The following is a 20,257-nucleotide window of genomic DNA, read 5'->3' on the forward strand; positions in this document are numbered from 1 at the left end:
GGTTTGCTGGTGTATTGAGGAGTTGTGAGGAGATGAAGCCAGAGTATTGTATCAGGTCCTAGACACCAGATCTAGGATATTTGAATGCTGCTGAGTGGGTAGTGTGTGGCAGCAGTGTAGCCCTGCAGAATTTTGAAATGGTGGATAACTAATTCAAACTTTGTATAATTAATGCAAGCTTTAGGAAGATTCTATGATCAGGTGAACATGGATGAGTAGACACCCTGAAGAAAAACAGATGGTCAGTGATTTAACACACCCAGCCTCCCTTATTTGCCTATGCCAGTAACTTTTCACCAGGAGAGTCAAGATATTCCTCATATGTAAAAAACAAAAACACCACGACAACAAATGAGAGTTTTACTAGCCTCTTGGTCAGTCATCTGTGGGCACTGAGATACATCTGCTTTTTAAGATCTCTATTCAAAAGCCTCTCTATGGATTTAAATATTGATAATCATGTTCTTCATTTTCTTTCAAACCTTTCTTCAAAATCACCTATTTTCCATCATATTTTTTACCTCTTGATTGTTCTCTGAACGCTTTTCAGTTTTTCCATCTCTTTTTAAAACATCTGACTAATGGAAAGAATTGAGGAAGATTACGTACTATCCAAGCCAATGATACCTTCTTTTTCTGTGTCCTTTTTTTTTTTTGTGGTACGCGGGCCTCTCACTGTTGTGGCCTCTCCCGTTGCGGGGCACAGGCTCCGGATGCGCAGGCTCAGCGGCCATGGCTCACGGGCCCAGCCGCTCCGCGGCATATGGGATCCTCCCAGACCGGGGCACGAACCCGTATCCCCTGCATCGGCAGGCGGACTCTCAACCACTGCGCCACCAGGGAGGCCCCTCTGTGTCCTTTAAATGATAGTTATGTTGACTTTTGTCCACAATAGGACTGTATTCAAATTGTCAATATTCATTCAAATTGTGGTCAGCAGTGCTCAGGTGCTTTTCCTTATTTGTGCCCAGGCATTTCTTCCTGATTCTATGTTTGCATTGCTTATATTTTCTCTAAGAGCATGTGTTTTCATGAAATTTCTAAAATTATGTTTAAATATTACAGACAGATAAACACATAACGTCCTAGTCATCATATGCATGCAGTCTTTTCATATAGTATTTTTTTTTTTTTCCCCAGTACGCGGGCCTCTCACTGTTGTGGCCTTTCCCGTTGTGGAGCACAGGCTCCGGACGCGCAGGCTCAGCGGCCACGGCTCACGGGCCCAGCCGCTCCGCGGCATGTGGGATCTTCCCGGACCGGGGCACAAACCCATGTCCCCTGCATCGGCAGGCGGACTCTCAACCACTGCGCCACCAGGGAAGCCCTCATATAGTTTTTTATAGTCTTCTTTCATTTGGCTTTATATTGATATACTTTCCACATGTCTATATAGTTAGCATTTTTAATGAATAGATAATAAAGTTTAAATACTCTCTGGTTATTTGGCATTTGGATGATTTCCAGTATGTTTTTATTTTTGATTTGCAATTCTAAATTATACTACTGTAACACTTTTTTATAAACCCCCCCATTTTTTTCTTAGAGTATATTCCCCAAAATAATTCAGTTAGGTCTAAGGATATCTTTTTTTTTTTTTTTTTTTTTTTTGGCTGTACGCGGGCCTTGTTGTGGCCTCCCCCATTGTGGAGCACAGGCTCCGGACGCGCAGGCTCAGCGGCCATGGCTCACAGGCCCAGCCGCTCCACGGCATGTGGGATCTTCCCGGACTGGGGCACCAACCCGTGTCCCCTGCATCGGCAGGCGGATTCCCAACCACTGCTCCACCAGGGAAGCCCGGATATCATTTTTTAGCCATATTGTTATTCTGTAGAACAACTACCAGTTGTTAATATTAGATTTTATAATTTTTTTCTTCTAGTATAATAGTGGTGTGTCAGTTTTGTGGGAGTTTTGATATTTTAAATGTTTTATTATGAAAAATTCCAAACATACCAAAAACACTCCCAGAAATAGTATAATGAACACCCTTATTCAGCATGTTGCCATATGCTTACTTATATACTTACTATGTTAAACCTTTTAAAAATAAAGACATTGGACTTCCCTGGTGGTCCAGTGGTTAGGACTTGGTGCTTCCAATGCCAGGGGCGTGGGTTCGATCCCTGGGTCAGGGAGCTAGGATCCTGCATGGCGTGTGGTGCGGCCCCCAAAAAATTAAAAAAAAAAATTTTTTTTTAATTAAAAATAAATAAATAAATAAAATTGACATCATAGTATTATGCCTTTAAATACTGTAGCATGTATCTCTTACAAATAAGAACATTTTCCTACATTATCACAACACCATTATCACACCGAACAAAATTATCAGTAATTCCTTAATGTTTCTAACGTTAAGTCTATATTTGTTTCTCCAGTTGTCTCCATAATGACTTATAACTGCCTGGTTCAAAGTGGAATCAAATTAAGAACTATGCATTGTATCTGTATTTTGCTGTTTTTGTAGTCTTTTTTTTAAAACCTGGAACAATTCGCATTTCTTGTCTGCTTCCTCACCTTTTTCTCCCCCATGGCACTGATTTGTTGAGATCCGAGCAGTTTTCTTGTTGTATGTCCCACATCCTGGATATATCTGATTGTTTTCTTTTTTTAAACTTTATTTATTTATTTATTTATGGCCGTGTTGGGTCTTCGTTGTGGCACGTGGGATCTTCGTTTACATGCGGGCCCTTTTTCTTTAAATTCCTTTTAAAAATTTTTTTATTTTATTTATCTTATTTTTGGCTGTGTTGAGTCTTCATTGCTGCGCGTGGGCTTTTCTCTAGTTGCGGCGAGGGGGGGCTACTCTTCTTTGTGGTGCGTGGGCTTCTATTGTGGTGGCTTCTCTTGTTGCATAGCACGGGCTCTAGGCGCGTGGGCTTCAGTAGTTGTGGCATGCAGGCTCCATAGTCGTGGCTCACGGGCTCTAGAGCTCAGGCTCAGTAGTTGTGGCACACAGGCTTAGTTGCTCCGCGGCATGTGGGATCTTCCCGGATCAGGGCTCGAACCTGGGTCCCCTGCATTGGCAGGCGGATTCTTAACTACTGCACCACCAGGGAAGCCCTACATGCAGGTTCTTAATTGAGGCATGCATGTGGGATCTACTTCCCCGACCAGGGATCAAACCCAGGCCCCCTGCATTGGGAGCACGGAGTCTTGACCACCAGGGAAGTCCCTTAACTTGTTCTTTTGTTCCTTGTATTTCCCTAAACTGGAAGGTTTAAGACTTGATTAGATTCTAGCTAAACATTTCGGCAAAAATATTTAAAAAATACTCTTTACATTGCATCATATCATGAGGTGCGTAAATGTCTGGTTGTCCCACTATTGATGATAACTTTGATCATAGGGTTAAAAGTTGTGACCGCCAGATCTCTTCATTGCGAAGTTGCATTTTTTTCTTTTGTGACTAACAAATTTTTAAAAAATTTTTATCAATGATGAGTATTTTTCAATCTTGTTTGAACCAGTTATTCATATCTTTTTTTTTTTTTTTTTTTTTGTGGTACGCGGGCCTCTCACTGTTGTGGCCTCTCCCGTTGCGGAGCACAGGTTCCGGACGCGCAGGCTCAGCGGCCACGGCTCATGGGCCCAGCCGCTCCGTGGCATGTGGGATCTTCCCGGACCGGGGCACGATCCCTCGTCCCCTGCATCGGCAGGCGGACTCTCAACCACTGTGCCACCAGGGAAGCCCTTTCATATCATTTGACCCTTTGTTCAGTGTAGATTTGATATTTTCAAGTTTGTACTATGCATTTTAAAATTTTATACAGTGTAATAAAGAATGGTGCGTTGTTATAAAAGATAAATTTCAAGTTTCAAAATATAACTAAAATCAAATGTAATTTAACCAAAAAAAAATAAACCTTACATATTGCAAATATGTAATAGAGGGCATTTCTTTGACAGAATTTTGTGATGAGTCTTGTTTGCTATTTTAAAAATCATTCTAGGGACTTCCCTGGTGACACAGTGGTTAAGAATCCTCCTGCCAATGCGGGGGACATGGGTTCGATCCCTGGTCCAGGAAGATCCCACATTGCCACGGAGCAACTAAACCCATGCGCCACAACTGTTGAGCCTGTGCTCTAGAGCCCAAGAGCCACAACTGCTGAGCCCACGTGCCACAGCTGCTGACACCCGCGCACCTAGAGCCCATGCTCCACAACAAGAGAAGCCACCACAATGAGAAGCCCACATGCTTCAACGAAGAGTAGACCCCCCTCGCCACAGCTAGAGAAAGCCCATGTGCAGTAATGAAGACACAATGTAGCCAAAAATAAATAAATTACTTCATTAATTTTTTTAAAAAAGCATTCTAAGCAGGCAAAATTGAGAAACATAGGGCTCTTGAATAAAAAATTTCTCTTATTTTTCTTTTTGAAATGGAGGTAAATCCTGAATTCATAAGTTGTTTTACAAACCCACCCCAGAAGCACTCAGAATTTATTTTTGTTTCTTGTCCTCTTGAGTGTTTCATTTGGCTGTCTTTTATATACCAATTCTTTATCAATTTTAAATAGCTATTTTTTTCTGTCATTTCTATTATAGATTTTTTTATTCCATTTTCTGCTGCAAATAATGCTCAAATAGGATTTTCCTTTCAAACCACAAAGGCAGTATAGGCTTATTGAACCAGTTGGGTATCATCTGAGGTGCACAAAGAGAAAGCCAACCATCCCCTCTTCTCCAGTTCATATCCTCCAACATACCCAACTAGCCTAATGTGATTCTTCCATGTTTTTCTCTATGCTCTTAGAAACACAAATATACATACTGATTCATATTCTGTCTTATTTTGTAAGATTTTCATGATGCCATACGCGTTATACTACAACTTCTATTTTTTACTTTATAGGGTATCATACGTTTTCTTCCATATCATTAAACAGATATCCAATTCATTTTTTCATGCTGCATAATACTCCATTTATGTAGATTTATCTCAATGGGCATTCAGGTTGTTTCCGATTTTTCTTCCCATCACAAACAGTAGACATCTTTATACATATATCTTTAAGAAATGAAGCCTTTACTTCTGTAGGATAAATTCCCAAGTATGGGTTATTTCAGTATTATGAACTGCCAGGTTATTTTCCATAAAGGTGGTTGCAGTTCTTATTCCTGCTGGCACTGGATAACAGGTATCTTTTTAGTTTTTGCCTATCAGCTGGGTGAAAAGTGTTTTCTTATTTTAATTTTCGTTTCCCTGACCATTAATAAATTGCATACATTCATTGTCCAATTTGCATTCCCTATTCTGCAAATCATCTTTGCCAATCCTTTAACTTTTCTCTTGGGTTGTTAATTTTTTACTTTTTAATCAGTTTGGGGATGCTTTTGTGTATTTCGGGTATTAACCCCTTTTTTGTCACATTGTGCAAATATATTATCCCAGCCTTTCTTTTGGCTTTTGACTTTGTGGTTTCTTTGACATATAGACTATTTTAAATATCTAATCATGTCTGTCAGTCTTTTTCTTTATGATTTCTAGGTTCATGTCTTGCTCACCACCATTCCACTGAAGTTAATAATTCTTCTAAATTTTTTTCTGTATTTTTGTTTTGTTAATTTTTAACCTTAATTTTGTTTTTCTTGTTTTTGCAACTGGGGCAGAAATTTAGTTCTTTGTTTTTTAATATAAATGAACCTGTTTATTATGCCATTGAATTTCTTCTCCTGATCAAAAAATTATCTCTTCTTCATTATTTAGGGATAAGATTATTTTAAGTAATCTCTCTTGAATTTTGAAAAAATGTTCTTCTGGTTGTTCCAAGTCAGTTTGGATGCTCTATCTGTGTTTAAAAATAATAGTGTATTCATCTAATAACAGTTCTGTCTGCAGGTTTGCCGAGTGTATTCTGGGTCATCAGTAATAATGAAATGGTAGCTACAGGCTAGCTGTAGCTGAAAGCTGATCTAAGGACTCCAGTGTTTGATTTTAAAAGAAAGTGACAATTGTAAGAGCATAAAGCAAAAAAAAAAAAAAAGGGCCTGACAAAACTGTGAATGCACTTGACCCTCTGTATCCATGGGTTCCTCATCTGCATATTCAACCAACCAGGGATTGAAAACATTCCCCCCCGAAAATTCCAGGAAGTTCCAAAGAGCAAAACTTGAATTTGTCAAGTTTTTGGAAACTATTTACATTGTATTTACAACTATTTACATATCATTTACATTGTGTTAGGTATTATAGGTAATCTAGAGATGACTTACAGTATATGGGTAGGATGTGCTGTTATATGCACATACTACAGCATTTTATATAAGGGACTTGAGCATCTGCAAATTTTGGTTTTGTGGGGCGGTCCTGGAATCAATCCCCCATGGATACCGAGGGATGACTCTACGTTAAAACAGTGGAGAATAAGAAACACTGGCAGACTCTTATTTTTTTTTTTTTTACATAAACTCCATATAATTTATTTTCACTTCTCCATACATGAGGTCACAAGTGACAGAAAGAGACGAGCTTAAGCTTTTTTTTTTTAAAACAAAAAAACCTTTAAAGCACAGCAATGAGCACTGAGCAATTAGTGTGTGCCAGGCTCTATATTCCTTCTCTGCCTCCTCTTGTTTAACTGTTACATGAATCCTATGAAGTAGGCTATTCTCATATTTTTCCAATGATGAACCTGAAGCTTAGGGAAGTTAATTATCTGAAATTACTTGACTAGTGTGTGGTGAAGCTGAGATTTTAACTTCTGTCTGATTCCAAAGCCATGCTCTTAGAAAGCAAATGACGAACATACATTTACATTATCTGTTCTAAGAAAAATTGTGTTCTTTAGTGTTAAAAATTATGAAAATCACTGAGAGTGTTTCTCCACAAATCTACTTATTATTATTGCCTCACCCTCCTTTTTTATTTTTTTATTTTTTATTTATTTATTTTTATTAGTTTCTGCTTTATAACAAAGTGAATCAGTCATACATATACATCTGTTCCCACATCCCTTCCTTCATGCATCTCCCTGCCTCCCACCCTCCCCATCCCACCCCTCCAGGTGGTCACAAAGCACCGAGCTGATCTCCCTGTGCTCTGCAGCTGCTTCCCACTATCTATCTACTTTACGTTTGGTAGTGTATATATGTCCATGCCTCTCTTTCACTTTGTCACAGTTTACCCTTCCCCCTCCCTATATCCTCAAGTCCATTCTCAAGTAGGTCTGTGTCTTTATTCCTGTTTTACCCCTAGGTTCTTCATGACATTTTTTTTAAATTCCATATATATGTGTTAGCATACGGTATTTGTCTTTCTCTTTCTGACTTACTTCACTCTGTATGACAGACTCTAGGTCTATCCATCTCATTACAAATAGCTCAGTTTCGTTTCTTTTTATGGCTGAGTAATATTCCATTGCATATATGTGCCACATCTTCTTTATCCATTCATCCGATGATGGACATTTAGGTTGTTTCCATCTCTGGGCTATTGTGAATAGAGCTGCAGTGAACATTTTGGTACATGTCTCTTTTTGAATTATGGTTTTCTCAGGGTATATGCCTAGTAGTGGGATTGCTGGGTCATATGGTAGTTCTATTTTTAGTTTTTTAAGGAACCTCCATACGGTTCTCCATAGTGGCTGTACCAATTCACATTCCCACCAGCAGTGCAAGAGTGTTCCCTTTTCTCCACACCCTCTCCAGCATTTATTGTTTCTAGATTTCTTGATGGTGGCCATTCTGACCGGTGTGAGATGATATCTCATTGTAGTTTTGATTTGCATTTCTCTAATGATTAATGATGTTGAGCATTCTTTCATGTGTTTGTTGACAGTCTGTATATCTTCTTTGGAGAAATGCCTATTTAAGTCTTCTGCCCATTTTTGGATTGGGTTGTTTGTATGTTTGCTATTGAGCTGCATGAGCTGTTTATAAATTTTGGAGATTAAACCTTTGTCAGTTGCTTCATTTGCAAATATTTTCTCCCATTGTGAGGGCTGTCTTTTGGTCTTGTTTATGGTTTCCTTTGCTGTGCAAAAGCTTTGAAGTTTCATTAGGTCCCATTTGTTTATCTTTGTTTTTATTTCCATTTCTCTGTGAGGTGGGTCCAAAAGGATCTTGCTGTGATTTATGTCATAGAGTATTCTGCCTATGTTTTCCTCTAAGAGTTTGATAGTTTCTGGCCTTACATTTAGGTCTTTAATCCATTTTGAGCTTATTTTTGTGTATGGTGTTAGGAAATGATCTAATCTCATACTTTTACATGTCCCTGTCCAGTTTTCCCAGCACCACTTATTGAAGAGGCTGTCCTTTCTCCACTGTACATTCCTGCCTCCTTTATCAAAGATAAGTTGACCATATGTGCGTGGGTTTATCTCTGGGCTTTCTATCCTGTTCCATTGATCTATCTTTCTGTTTTTGGGCCAGTACCACACTGTCTTGATTACTGTAGCTTTGTAGTATAGTCTGAAGTCAGGGAGCCTGATTCCTCCAGTTCCGTTTTTCGTTCTCAAGATTGCTTTGGCTATTCGGGGTCTTTTGTTTTTCCAAACAAATTTTGAAATTTTTTTGTTCTAGTTCTGTGAAAAATGCCAGTGGTAGTTTGATAGGGATTGCATTGAATCTGTAGATTGCTTTGGGTAGTAGAGTCATTTTCACGATATTGATTCTTCCAATCCAGGAGCATGGTATATCTCTCCATCTATTTGTATCATCTTTAATTTCTTTCATCAGTGTCTTATAATTTTCTGCATATAGGTCTTTTGTCTCCTTAGGTAGGTTTATTCCTAGATATTTTATTCTTTTTGTTGCAATGGTAAATGGGAGTGTTTTCTTGATTTCACTTTCAGATTTTTCATCATTAGTGTACAGGAATGCCAGAGATTTCTGTGCATTAATTTTGTATCCTGCTACTTTACCAAATTCATTGATTAGCTCTAGTAGTTTTCTGGTAGCATCTTTAGGATTCTCTATGTATAGTATCATGTCATCTGCAAACAGTGACAGCTTTACTTCTTCTTTTCCGATTTGGATTCCTTTTATTTCCTTTTCTTCTCTGATTGCTGTGGCTAAAACTTCCAAAACTAAGTTGAATAAGAGTGGTGAGAGTGGGCAGCCTTGTCTTGTTCCTGATCTTAGTGGAAATGGTTTCAGTTTTTCACCATTGAGGACAATGTTGGCTGTGGGTTTGTCATATATGGCCTTTATTATGTTGAGGAAAGTTCCCTCTATGCCTACTTTCTGCAGGGTTTTTATCATAAATGGGTGTTGAATTTTGTCGAAAGCTTTCTCTGCATCTATTGAGATTATCATATAGTTTTTCTCCTTCAATTTGTTAATATGGTGTATCACATTGATTGATTTGCGTATATTGAAGAATCCTTGCATTCCTGGAATAAACCCCACTTGATCATGGTGTATGATCCTTTTAATGTGCTGTTGGATTCTGTTTGCTAGTATTTTGTGGAGGATTTTTGCATCTATGTTCATCAGTGATATTGGCCTGTAGTTTTCTGTCTTTGTGACATCCTTGCCTGGTTTTGGTATCAAGGTGATGGTGGCCTTGTAGAATGAGTTTGGGAGGGCTCCTCCCTCTGCTATATTTTGGAAGAGTTTGAGAAGGATGGGTGTTAGCTCTTCTCTAAATGTTTGATAGAATTCGCCTGTGAAGCCATCTGGTCCTGGGCTTTGGTTTGTTGGAAGATTTTTAATCACAGTTTCAATTTCAGTGCTTGTGATTGGTCTATTCATATTTTCTATTTCTTCCTGAGTCAGTCTTGGCAGGTTGTGCATTTCTAAGAATTTGTCCATTTCTTCCAGGTTGTCCATTTTATTGGCATAGAGTTTCTTGTAGTAATCTCTCATGATCTTTTGTATTTCTGCAGTGTCAGTTGTTACTTCTCCTTTTTCATTTCTAATTCTATTGATTTGAGTCTTCTCCCTTTTTTTCTTGATGAGTCTGGCTAATGGTTTGTCAATTTTGTTGTTCTTCTCAAAGAACCAGCTTTTAGTTTTATTGATCTTTGCTATCGTTTCCTTCATTTCTTTTTCATTTATTTCTGATCTGATCTTTATGATTTCTTTCCTTCTGCTAACTTTGGGGGTTTTTTGTTCTTCTTTCTCTAATTGCTTTAGGTGCAGGGTCAGGTTGTTTACTCGAGATGTTTCCTGTTTCTTAAGGTGGGATTGTATTGCTATAAACTTCCCCCTTAGAACTGCTTTTGCTGCGTCCCATAGGTTTTGGGTCGTCGTGTCTCCATTGTCATTTGTTTCTAGGTATTTTTTAATTTCCTCTTTGATTTCTTCAGTGATCACTTCATTATTGAGTAGTGTATTGTTTAGCCTCCATGTGTTTGTATTTTTTACAGATCTTTTCCTGTAATTGATGTCTAGTCTCATAGCATTGTGGTCAGAAAAGATACTTGATACAATTTCAATTTTCTTAAATTTACCAAGGCTTGATTTGTGACCCAAGATATGATCTATCCTGGAGAATGTTCCATGAGCACTTGAGAAAAATGTGTATTCTGTTGTTTTTGGATGGAATGTCCTATAAATATCAATTAAGTCCATCTTGTTTAATGTATCATTTAAAGCTTGTGTTTCCTGGGGCTTCCCTGGTGGCACAGTGGTTGAGAGTCCGCCTGCCGATGCAGGGGACACAGGTTCGTGCCCCGGTCCGGGAAGATCCCACATGCCGCGGAGCAGCTGGGCCCATGAGCCATGGCCGCTGGGCCTGCGCGTCCGGAGCCTGTGCTCTGCGGTGGAAGAGGCCACAACAGTAAGAGGCCCGCGTACCGCAAAAAAAATAAAAAATAAAAAAATAAAGCTTGTGTTTCCTTATTTATTTTCATTTTGGATGATCTGTCCATTGGTGAAAGTGGGGTGTTAAAGTCCCCTACTATGAATGTGTTACTGTCGATTTCCCCTTTTATGGCTGTTAGTATTTGCCTTATGTATTGAGGTGCTCCTATGTTGGGTGCATAAATATTTACAATTGTTATATCTTCTTCTTGGATCGATCCCTTTATCATTATGTAGTGTCCTTCTTTGTCTCTTCTAATAGTCTTTATTTTAAAGTCTATTTTGTCTGATATAAGAATTGCTACTCCAGCTTTCTTTTGATTTCCATTTGCATGGAATATCTTTTTCCATCCCCTTACTTTCAATCTGTATGTGTCTCTAGGTCTGGCAGACTCTTAGAATGATGGCCTAAGGACTTTTTTAATTTAGAGCCCAGATTTCATGACTTAACAGTTTCTCGTTAGAAACTTAATAGAGAAAAAAAAGCCATTGTTCTCTCAAGTTGTCTTCAACACTTTCTTCAGGCAAGGCAACATTCATTATCATTATATAACCTGCTTTTCTAGTGCTTTTAAAATGAAGTATTTCTTTTGTAAAGAAGTGTCATACATGAAATGAAAGACTTCCCTACAACTAAGAAGCTTTGGACAAATTGTTTACTTGGGCCTTAATTTTTTTGTCTGTTCCATGGGGGTATTGGACCGGATGATTACCAAGGGACCTCTAATGGTGCTCAGTCTCATCAAGTTATATTTAGGGAATTTTTAAAAAATTACTTCCTAGATTGTAGGATTTGGTCAGCTTTTCAATGTCATTTGTATATTACAGCATGGGTTAAAAGATTGGAATTCCCTTTTTTTTTTTTTTTTTTTTGCCACTCTGTGCAGCATGCGGGATCTTAGCTCCCCAACCAGGGATTGAACCTGTGCCACCTGCATTGGGAGCGTGGAGTCTTAGCCATTGGACTGCCAGGGAAGTCCCCCTGCATTGTTTTTCGACTGAAGCTTTATTATGAATGAAAGAACGTGGTGGTTCACAATTAGAACATGACATATAAAGTAGTTTTTCTTTACCTTTTACTTTATCCATTTACTGTGGTATCTAACAAGATGGGAAAACTCTCATTGAACCTCTGACTTAATCTGTTAGTTTATATTGTACTCAATTAAAATTATTAACTACAGTTGACCCTTGAACAACACAGTCTGACTCTGCCAGTTCACTTATACGCAGATTTTTTTTTTCAGTAAATACATAGTACAGTAGTACTACACATCCACAGTTAGTCGAATCCATGGATATAAAACCACAGATATGGAGGTAAAAAAAAAATTTTACTCAAATTTTTGAATGCTCCTGGGGTCAGAGCCCCTAACTCCTACGTTGTTCAAAGGTCAACTGTATATATCTGTGTTAGCATGAGTAGTTTTAGGGATTTCAAATTTTGCATTTCACAAATGTATTTTTTGTTTCTTATACTAAAATGTCAGGATTGAAATGAAGATTTAATGTTAATATTCCCTAATCTCTTAAATTGTCTATTATCCCTACCAAGAGCAAACCAGGGTTGTTACAGTAGTGAAATGCCAGTCTCCTTGACAGGCATTTTGTTGATCTTTTCAGGGCACTAAGTTTCTATGATTTGGCTGGAGGTTTGCATAAATTTTCCCTTGGGAACCCTGGACTTGGGAACAGGAAGCATGTAAGAGTTTTATAAGAATCTTATAAGAGGGTGTAGGGAGGATGGAATTGGATCTTAAATTAGTTGTGCCATAGCAAATTGTCTGTCACAGTTCACATTTAACTATTATTAATATACTTTTAAAAATGCCTTATCCTGAAACATTTAAGGCTATGTGGTTAAAAGGCCAACTTAATTTCTTTTTTTTTTTTTGCGGTACGCGGGCCTCTCACTGTTGTGGCCTCTTCCGTTGCGGAGCACGGGCTCCGGACGCACAGGCTCAGTGGCCAGGGCTCCCAGGCCCAGCCGCTCCGTGGCATGCGGGATCCTCCGAGACCGGGGCACGAACCCGTGTCCTCTGCATCGGCAGGCGGACTCCCAGCCACTGTGCCACCAGGGAAGCCCCAGCTTAATTTTTAAAATACTGTAAGTGTAATATCCAGATCTAGGCATTCATGAAAATATTATTTAAATTATCCTTTCCACAATTTTTTTGTTTTCTTATATAGTAACTTCAGGAGCAGGAAACTGTTTAGCAGAGTGCCTGGTACATAGTAGGTGGTTGGTAAACGGAGGTTGAACAAATGCATCCATTGAAAGTATTCAAATTATAGTAGATTAGAAATTAAGAAAAAATAAATTATGAGGGACTTTTTTTAAAAAGGAATTTTATTGATTGATGGATGGATGGATTGATTTTATTTGGTTGTGCCAGGTCTATTTGGTTGTGCTGGGTCTTAGTTGCAGCAGGCGGCCTCCTTAGTTGAGGCATGCAAACTCTTAGTTGCGGCATGCATGTGAGATCTAGTTCCCTGACCAAGGATCGAACGTGGTCCCCCTGCATTGGAGCACAGAGTCTTAACCACTGTGCCACCAGGGAAGTCCCTGTGAGGGACTTCTTTTTTTTTTCTTTTATAAATTTATTTATTTTATTTTATTTATTTTTGGCTGTGTTGGGTCTTTGTTGCTATGCACAGGCTTTCTCTAGTTGTGGTGAGCGGAGGCTACTATTCGTTGTGCACGGGTTTCTCATTGCAGTGGTTTCTCTTGTTGCAGAGCATGGGCTCTAAGCGCGCAGGCTTCAGTAGTTGTGGCCCACGGGCTCAGTAGTAGTGGCGTACGGGCTTAGTGCTCCGTGGCATGTGGGATCTTCCTGGACCAGGGCTTGAACCCGCGTCCCCTCCATTGGCAGGCAGATTCTTAACCACTGTGCCACCAGGGAAGCCCCCTGTGAGGGACTTCTTTACACATATATTTTCTATTTAAAAAATAGCTTGTGTTCTGTAAGTCTGAAATGATTTCAAAATATAAAGTTAAACTCATGCAGAAAAGTCTCATGGTGGTGGTGGTAAAGTATCAAGGGTATTGTTATTAGCCATATTTGAGAGGGAGACGTCTTGCACCTAGACAACAAATCTGGGAGATTTGTATTTGATACAAGCTGAAGAATATGCTTGTGTTTATGAATCAGATGCCAGAGGAATTCTAGGATTCTTATTTTACAAAGCTACTTAAAACATTTGAGTAGAGATATTATTTGCTAATGTGAAAGCATATAGAAAATAATTAAATTTCCTGATAAACAGTCCTTGAGTTTTCTTAAATCTAGAAGGAACCTGTGATTCTCTTTAGCTCTAGCTTAGTGATCCATCCTCTCATTTTATAATTTAGGAGTCTTAGGCACAGAGAGATTGTACCCTGCTCCAAATCATATAACTTTATGAGAAGGTCACAACTAGAACTTGGGGCACACTCATCCTGCCATGCTCAGCCTAGCTCTTTTTCCTTTCTGTCAACCTGTGTTTCATTATTATAAATAATGCTAGTCTGTTCTCAAGATTTATTCAGTTAATTTTACTACTAATCATTTGACATTTGTATTGAAGCATAAAAAATGGATACTGCAATTAGGAAATCATTGGATGAGCATTAGACTTTATTTAATTTCCTTATATGGATGGTGCAACAGCTGCGATGGCGCACAGTTGTGAACCCAGGACGTCCGTGTTTTCCATTTATTTGTTTACTTGTTTGTTTTTTGCAGTAGTTTCATGTAATAAAATTTTTTTTCAGAGAATAAGGAGAGTAAATGTTAAATTTAAAAGTTTAATATTATTAGCATATTTACAGTTTTACAACAGAAAGAGTAGGAAAATTACAAGAAGGACTAAGTCTGTAGCTAACTACATATGTGACCTGGGGCAAATCATGTAACTAGGGCAAATCATGTAAAAGAGGTTTACTAATCTCTGTGGGACTGTTTTCTGCTACCTTCTTAATTAGAATTCTTTAGGGGTTCTGCCCAGGACAAATGTATCTGTTTTTTGATATTTGTTACTTGAAGTATAACACACATAATGCAAAGTGCACAAATCATAAGGATAATGAATTATAAAAAGAACATACTTGTATGACCACTGCTGTTGTATTTTGAAAAAGCTTCCTTGGTGATTATGATAAGCTTTCCTTTAAAAGAAATCACTGGATTTGAGGCTGTAGGTAATCTCACGTCTTTTACAACTCTTTCTAGAGTGAAATTAACAGAAACAGTGATAAAAGGAATTTGGCCAGTCACAAAAATTTGCTTTGAATAGGTTTATTGGGATTATATATTAAGTCTTGTCTTCTGATGTTTTTCTTCTTCCTCTTTGCCCTTTTTCCTTTCTGTCTAGGTCCTGGATGGAATGGAGAGGGGTCCTACTCAACTTCTGACTATCTTTTCTGAGAGTGGTCAGAGAGTTCTTAAACAGGTCTGTTGATTCTGTAGTACACAAATGCAAGTTTGAGTTATAAAAGACTTGGTTTCAGCCTAAACAAAGAATTGAATTAGGAAGTAGACTTTTTAAAAAAGAAGCCATTTTGATCTCAGTGTCCGTAGAGTATTTTACTTTGGCAAGCTGCATTTGGCATGTGGATTGGACCCAAAGTGACTGAATTAAATAAGATCTGCTTAATATAAAAGCAGTTGTTATGTCTTTATCAGTTATGTTGAATATATATAATATGGCAGAATTCTTTATTGGTTCCATGGAAAGTACCAGGAAAAGATGAAAAGGTGAATATCTCAGTTGTCTATGATTCTGGTGGGTTATGGAGGCATGGATAAATCCAAGAAGGAAAATAATTATACTGCCCTCTTTCTAATGTTCTCAGAATTCATAACATTGGGGAAAAACAATCAAAGCTACCTTCACTTGCATATCTCTGGTTAAGGGAAGGGCAAGTATATATGGGTTTTGTTTGTTTTCTTTTCTTTTACCTCTGTCTGCATCACCGTGAATGAACTTTATCATTATTCAGACAGATAAAAACTCAAGCTTAGTGATTTCCCAAACTTGTCTTTACATTGGAATCACCTATGGAGCTTTGCAAAGTACTGATGTCTTTGTTCCCCCTCCCCACCCCCACCCCCCACCCTAGATTGTGATTTAATTGGCCTGGGGGTATGGCCTGGGAATTTTTAAAAGACCCCAAGGTAATTCTAAAGTGCCGCCACGTTTGGGAATCACTGTTCTAGCTAGTTAAAGCAGATCTGGCCACTACGCACCTTGTGACTTTTTTTGCGTAAATATTTGGATAAATATATAAATAAGGGATAAATATTTTGTTTTAGAATCCTGTACTTTAAACCTAAATTCTTACTAGAATGAAAGCTCTGTAAAAGCAGGTACCATGTCTATATTTTTTTCACCATTATATCTTTAGCATTTAGAACAATAACTGACATGTGCTGTATGCTTAAATATTTGTTGAATGAATGGATGAACCTGTTAGTCTCTAGTGAGCTGAGAGTATGCTTTTACCTAATACTCGAGTGGTTTGAGATATAGAGTGGGGTGGTGGTGGTAGTGAAGAGCCCAGCCTCTATGACTAATTGACTGGGCTCCAGTCACAGCTCTGTCACTTACTAGCTGTAAAACCTTAAGCAAGTTACTTCTCTAATACCTCAGTGTCCTCATTTGTACAATGGGGGTAATAGAATCTATTACATGGGGTTTTGGGGGGAACTAATTGAGTTAATAATACAAAGTGCTTAGAACAGTGCCTTGCACATAATAGTGTTCTGTAACTTTTAGCTACTGTAGAATTCAAGACACTCCAGATTCTCTGTAGTTTGAGTAATTTAAATATAGAGTGTTGTATGGGGGCTAAGGTAGAATAAGGGAATCAGCTGCATTAGATGTAGTTAAAGAAGACTTGACAAAGAAGGTTATTATTATTATTATTATTTTCAACTTAATGAGGTATAATTTACATACAGTAAACTGCACCATTTAAAAGTGAAACATGGGGCCTCCCTGGTGGCGCAGTGGTTGAGAGTCCGCCTGCCGATGCAGGGGATACGGGTTCGTGCCCCGGTCTGGGAGGATCCCATATGCCGCGGAGCGGCTGGGCCCGTGAGCCATGGCCGCTGGGCCTGCGCATCCGGAGCCTGTGCTCCGCAACGGGAGAGGCCACAACAGTGAGAGGCCCGCATACCGCAAAAAGAAAAAAAGAAAAAAAAAAAAAAAAAAAAAAAAGTGAAACATGTTTCAGTGAATTTTGACAGATGTACTTATTAGTTTACAGTATTTATTATGAAACACCTGTCACAACCAAGATACAGAAAATTTCCATCTTCCTAAGAAGTTCCTTATATTCCTTGCAGTCTGTCCCTCCTAGCCCCTCCACCTATATATTGCTTTGCATTTTCTAGAACTTTATGTAAATGCATTGATACATTATGTTATGTTATGTTAACATTCTGTTATGAGTCTAGCTTCTTTCACTCAGCAGAATGATTTTTGTAATGAAAATGACTAACATTTATTGAGCATTTAATACATGCCAGATATGGCTCTAAATTTCTTTTTTCTTTTTTTTTTTATTATAGCTGGTGTTTATTGAGCTTTTATAGTGGGCCAGCATTAGTCTAAATATTTTATTTTATTTTTCAGCAGAATGATTTTGATATTTATCCATGTTGTTGCATGTGTCAGTGGTTCATTCCTTTTGAATGAGGAGGAGTGTTTTGTTGTATGGGTATACCATGCTTGTTTATCTGTTCACCTGTGCTAGACAGTTGCGTTGTTTCCAGTATTTGATGATTGTGAATAAAGCTACTGTAAGCATTTTTGTGCAAGTCATTGTATATATTTTCACTTATTCTGGAGTAAATCCCTAACAGTTGTACTGCTAGGTTGTATGGTATATCTAACTTGTTAAGAAACTGCCAAATAATTTAAAAAGAAGTGAATGTTCAGCAGGATTTCCAGGGAGGGTGCATTAGTTATCTATTATTGCATAACAAATTACCACAGATTTAGCTGCTTAAAACAACACACATTTGTGAGGGCACAGTTTCCATGGGTCAGGAATCTGGCTTAGGTGGGCCCTCTGTTTCAGGGTCTCTCACAGGCAGCAGTCGAGGTGTCAGCCAGGACTGGAGTCTCATCTCAGTGACTGAAGAAGGATTTCCTCTAAGCTTACTTGGTTGTTGGCAGAATTAACTTCCTCAAGGGATGTTGGATTTAAGGCCTTGGTTTCTCACTGGCTACTGGTTGTCAGTTCCTTGCCTTGTAGCCTCTCCCACATGGCAAGCTGAGAAGGCAGTAGAGTCTCCTAGGGAGGTGGAAGTCTCGTTCTTTTATAACCTAATCATGGAAGTGCTATCCCATCACCTTTGCTGTATTGTTTTGGTTAGAAGTAAGTCACTAGGCCATCCCTCAGGGGGAGGAGGGGGCAGGGGAGATTACCCTAGGGCATGAATACCAGGAGGCTGGGATAATTGGTGGCCATATTAGAAGTCTATCTACCACAGAAGACATGGCTTAGTACCAGGCTGGGACTAAATGGGACATTAAAAAGAGTGGTGGTGGTGAGGAGTAGTTTGTGAAATTTTCTTTACCTTCCCTGTATCAAACTATATCTCTTTCTTCCTTCTGTCTTTCACATCAGCTTCTTTCCCCTTCAAGAGCAGATACATAACACAAAGATCATTCTCACAATGAGATTTTAATCTTGAGTGGGTTTTGTGTGTGTGTGTGTGTGTGTGTGTGTGTGTTTAAAGATTCAATTAAGGCCTCTCCCTGTATCATTTAGTGTTTATATACATATGTATTTTTTAAAAAAACATTTTGTCGTGGAAATTGAGACAGATATGAAAGGAGAATACTATCATGAACCCCCGTGTGCCTTTCACCCAGCTTCAACAATTTATTTTTTACTAATCTTATATCTATAATTTACATACAGTAAGATGCACTAATTTTATGCGTACAGTTTTCATTTGAACAGATGTATATATCCCCACAATCAAGATATGGACCATTTTCACTCCAAAGGTACCTCATCCCTGTGTAATCAGTCCCCACCCCAGTCTCAGGCAAGTACCCATCTGATGTCTGTTACTGTAGGTTGGTTTTGCCTGTTCTAGAATATCATAGAAATATTCTTTTGATCACCGTGAAGTTTTTGAGATTCATTCACGTTGTTGCACCTATCAGCAGTTCAGAGTTCTTCAGACTTGGCACTGTGGACATTTTGGACAGGATAATTCTTTGTCTTGGAGACTGTCCTGTGCATTGTGGGTTATTTAGCAACATTTCTGACCACTATCCACTAGAAGCCATTAGCACTCCCCTCCCCACTTGTAACAATCAGAAATGTCTCCAGACGTTGCCAGATGTCCAATAGGGGACAAAATCCCCGCCCTATACTGGTTGAGAATCCTTTCAGTAGTTGATCCTGTTTATTATTTGGCAGTATTCTCTTGTAGGGATATACTTCAGTTTATCCATTTACTAACTGATAGACATTTGATTTGTTTCGTTTACTTTCAGTTGAGACTATTGTAAATAAAGTTGCTATTAATTTTCATAGGCAAGTATTTGTGTAGTCATGTTTTCATTTATTTGGGGTAAATACCTAGGAGTGAGATTGCTGGGTCTTATGATAAGAAACTTTATAACTTTAAACTGCCAAACTGTTTGTACCTTTTTACATTCCCACCATATGAGAGTTCCAGTTGCTCTGCATCTTTGTCAACATTTGATATTATCATTCTTTTTAATTTTAGCCATTATAGCAGCTGTAGCTTTAATTTGCATTCTCCTGATGATCAATAATGTTGAACATCTTTTCGTGTGCTTATTGTAATGTATCTGTTCAAATCTTTTGCCCATTTTTTATTGGGTTGTTTGTCTTATTATTGAGTTGCCTTTGTCTTTTTCCCAACATGCATACAAACATTAAGAAAATTGAACTAATGAATCAGTTTTATATACTTCTTATATTTAAAATGTGAACATTTCCCATGATGTCAAGTATTCCTGAAAACATGAATTTTAATGGAGAAGCAGAAAAAAAAAAAAATGGAGAAGCAGTATTTGAGTACATTTAAATTGATTAACCACTTCTGCTCTAGAGCCTTGAGCCAACCTCCAGTTTTTCACTATTATTAATATTTTGATAAACACCTTCAAATATAAATCTTTAACCACATCTCTCATTATTTATTTATTTATTTATTTATTTATTTATTATTATTATTTTTTTTTGCGGTATGCGGGCCTCTCACTGTTGTGGCCTCTCCCGTTGCGGAGCACAGGCTCCGGACGCGCAGGCTCAGCGGCCATGGCTCACAGGCCCAGCCACTCCGCGGCATGTGGGATCTTCCCAGACCGGGGCACGAACCCGTATCCCCTGCATCGGCAGGCGGACTCCCAACCACTGCGCCACAAGGGAGGCCCTCTCATTATTTTTTGAGTTAGATTCCTAGAGGTTAGGATTAGTTATGATGTTAAGGAAAATGAACATGTATAAGCAAAATATGAATGTTAA

At 38.4% G+C, this 20,257-nt stretch overlaps 1 protein-coding gene across 7 annotated transcripts in view; it reads left to right on the plus strand.

Annotated features, from left to right (window-relative positions):
• NCOA6 (nuclear receptor coactivator 6) overlaps positions 1 to 20,257 on the plus strand; it is a 108,072-nt gene that overhangs the window by 9,425 nt on the left and 78,390 nt on the right. For 5 of the 7 annotated variants that reach the window (XM_081256778.1, XM_081256779.1, XM_081256780.1 and 2 more), the window contains exon 2: positions 15,109 to 15,186. The exons of the other annotated variants lie outside the window; for them this stretch is intronic. The gene's annotated coding sequence lies outside the window, so the exon portion shown is untranslated. The remainder of the gene's footprint in view (positions 1 to 15,108; positions 15,187 to 20,257) is intronic. 7 annotated transcript variants of the gene reach the window in all.

Source organism: Mesoplodon bidens, assembly GCF_964165515.1.
Source record: "Mesoplodon bidens genome assembly, chromosome: 15".
NCBI lineage: Eukaryota > Metazoa > Chordata > Mammalia > Artiodactyla > Ziphiidae > Mesoplodon > Mesoplodon bidens.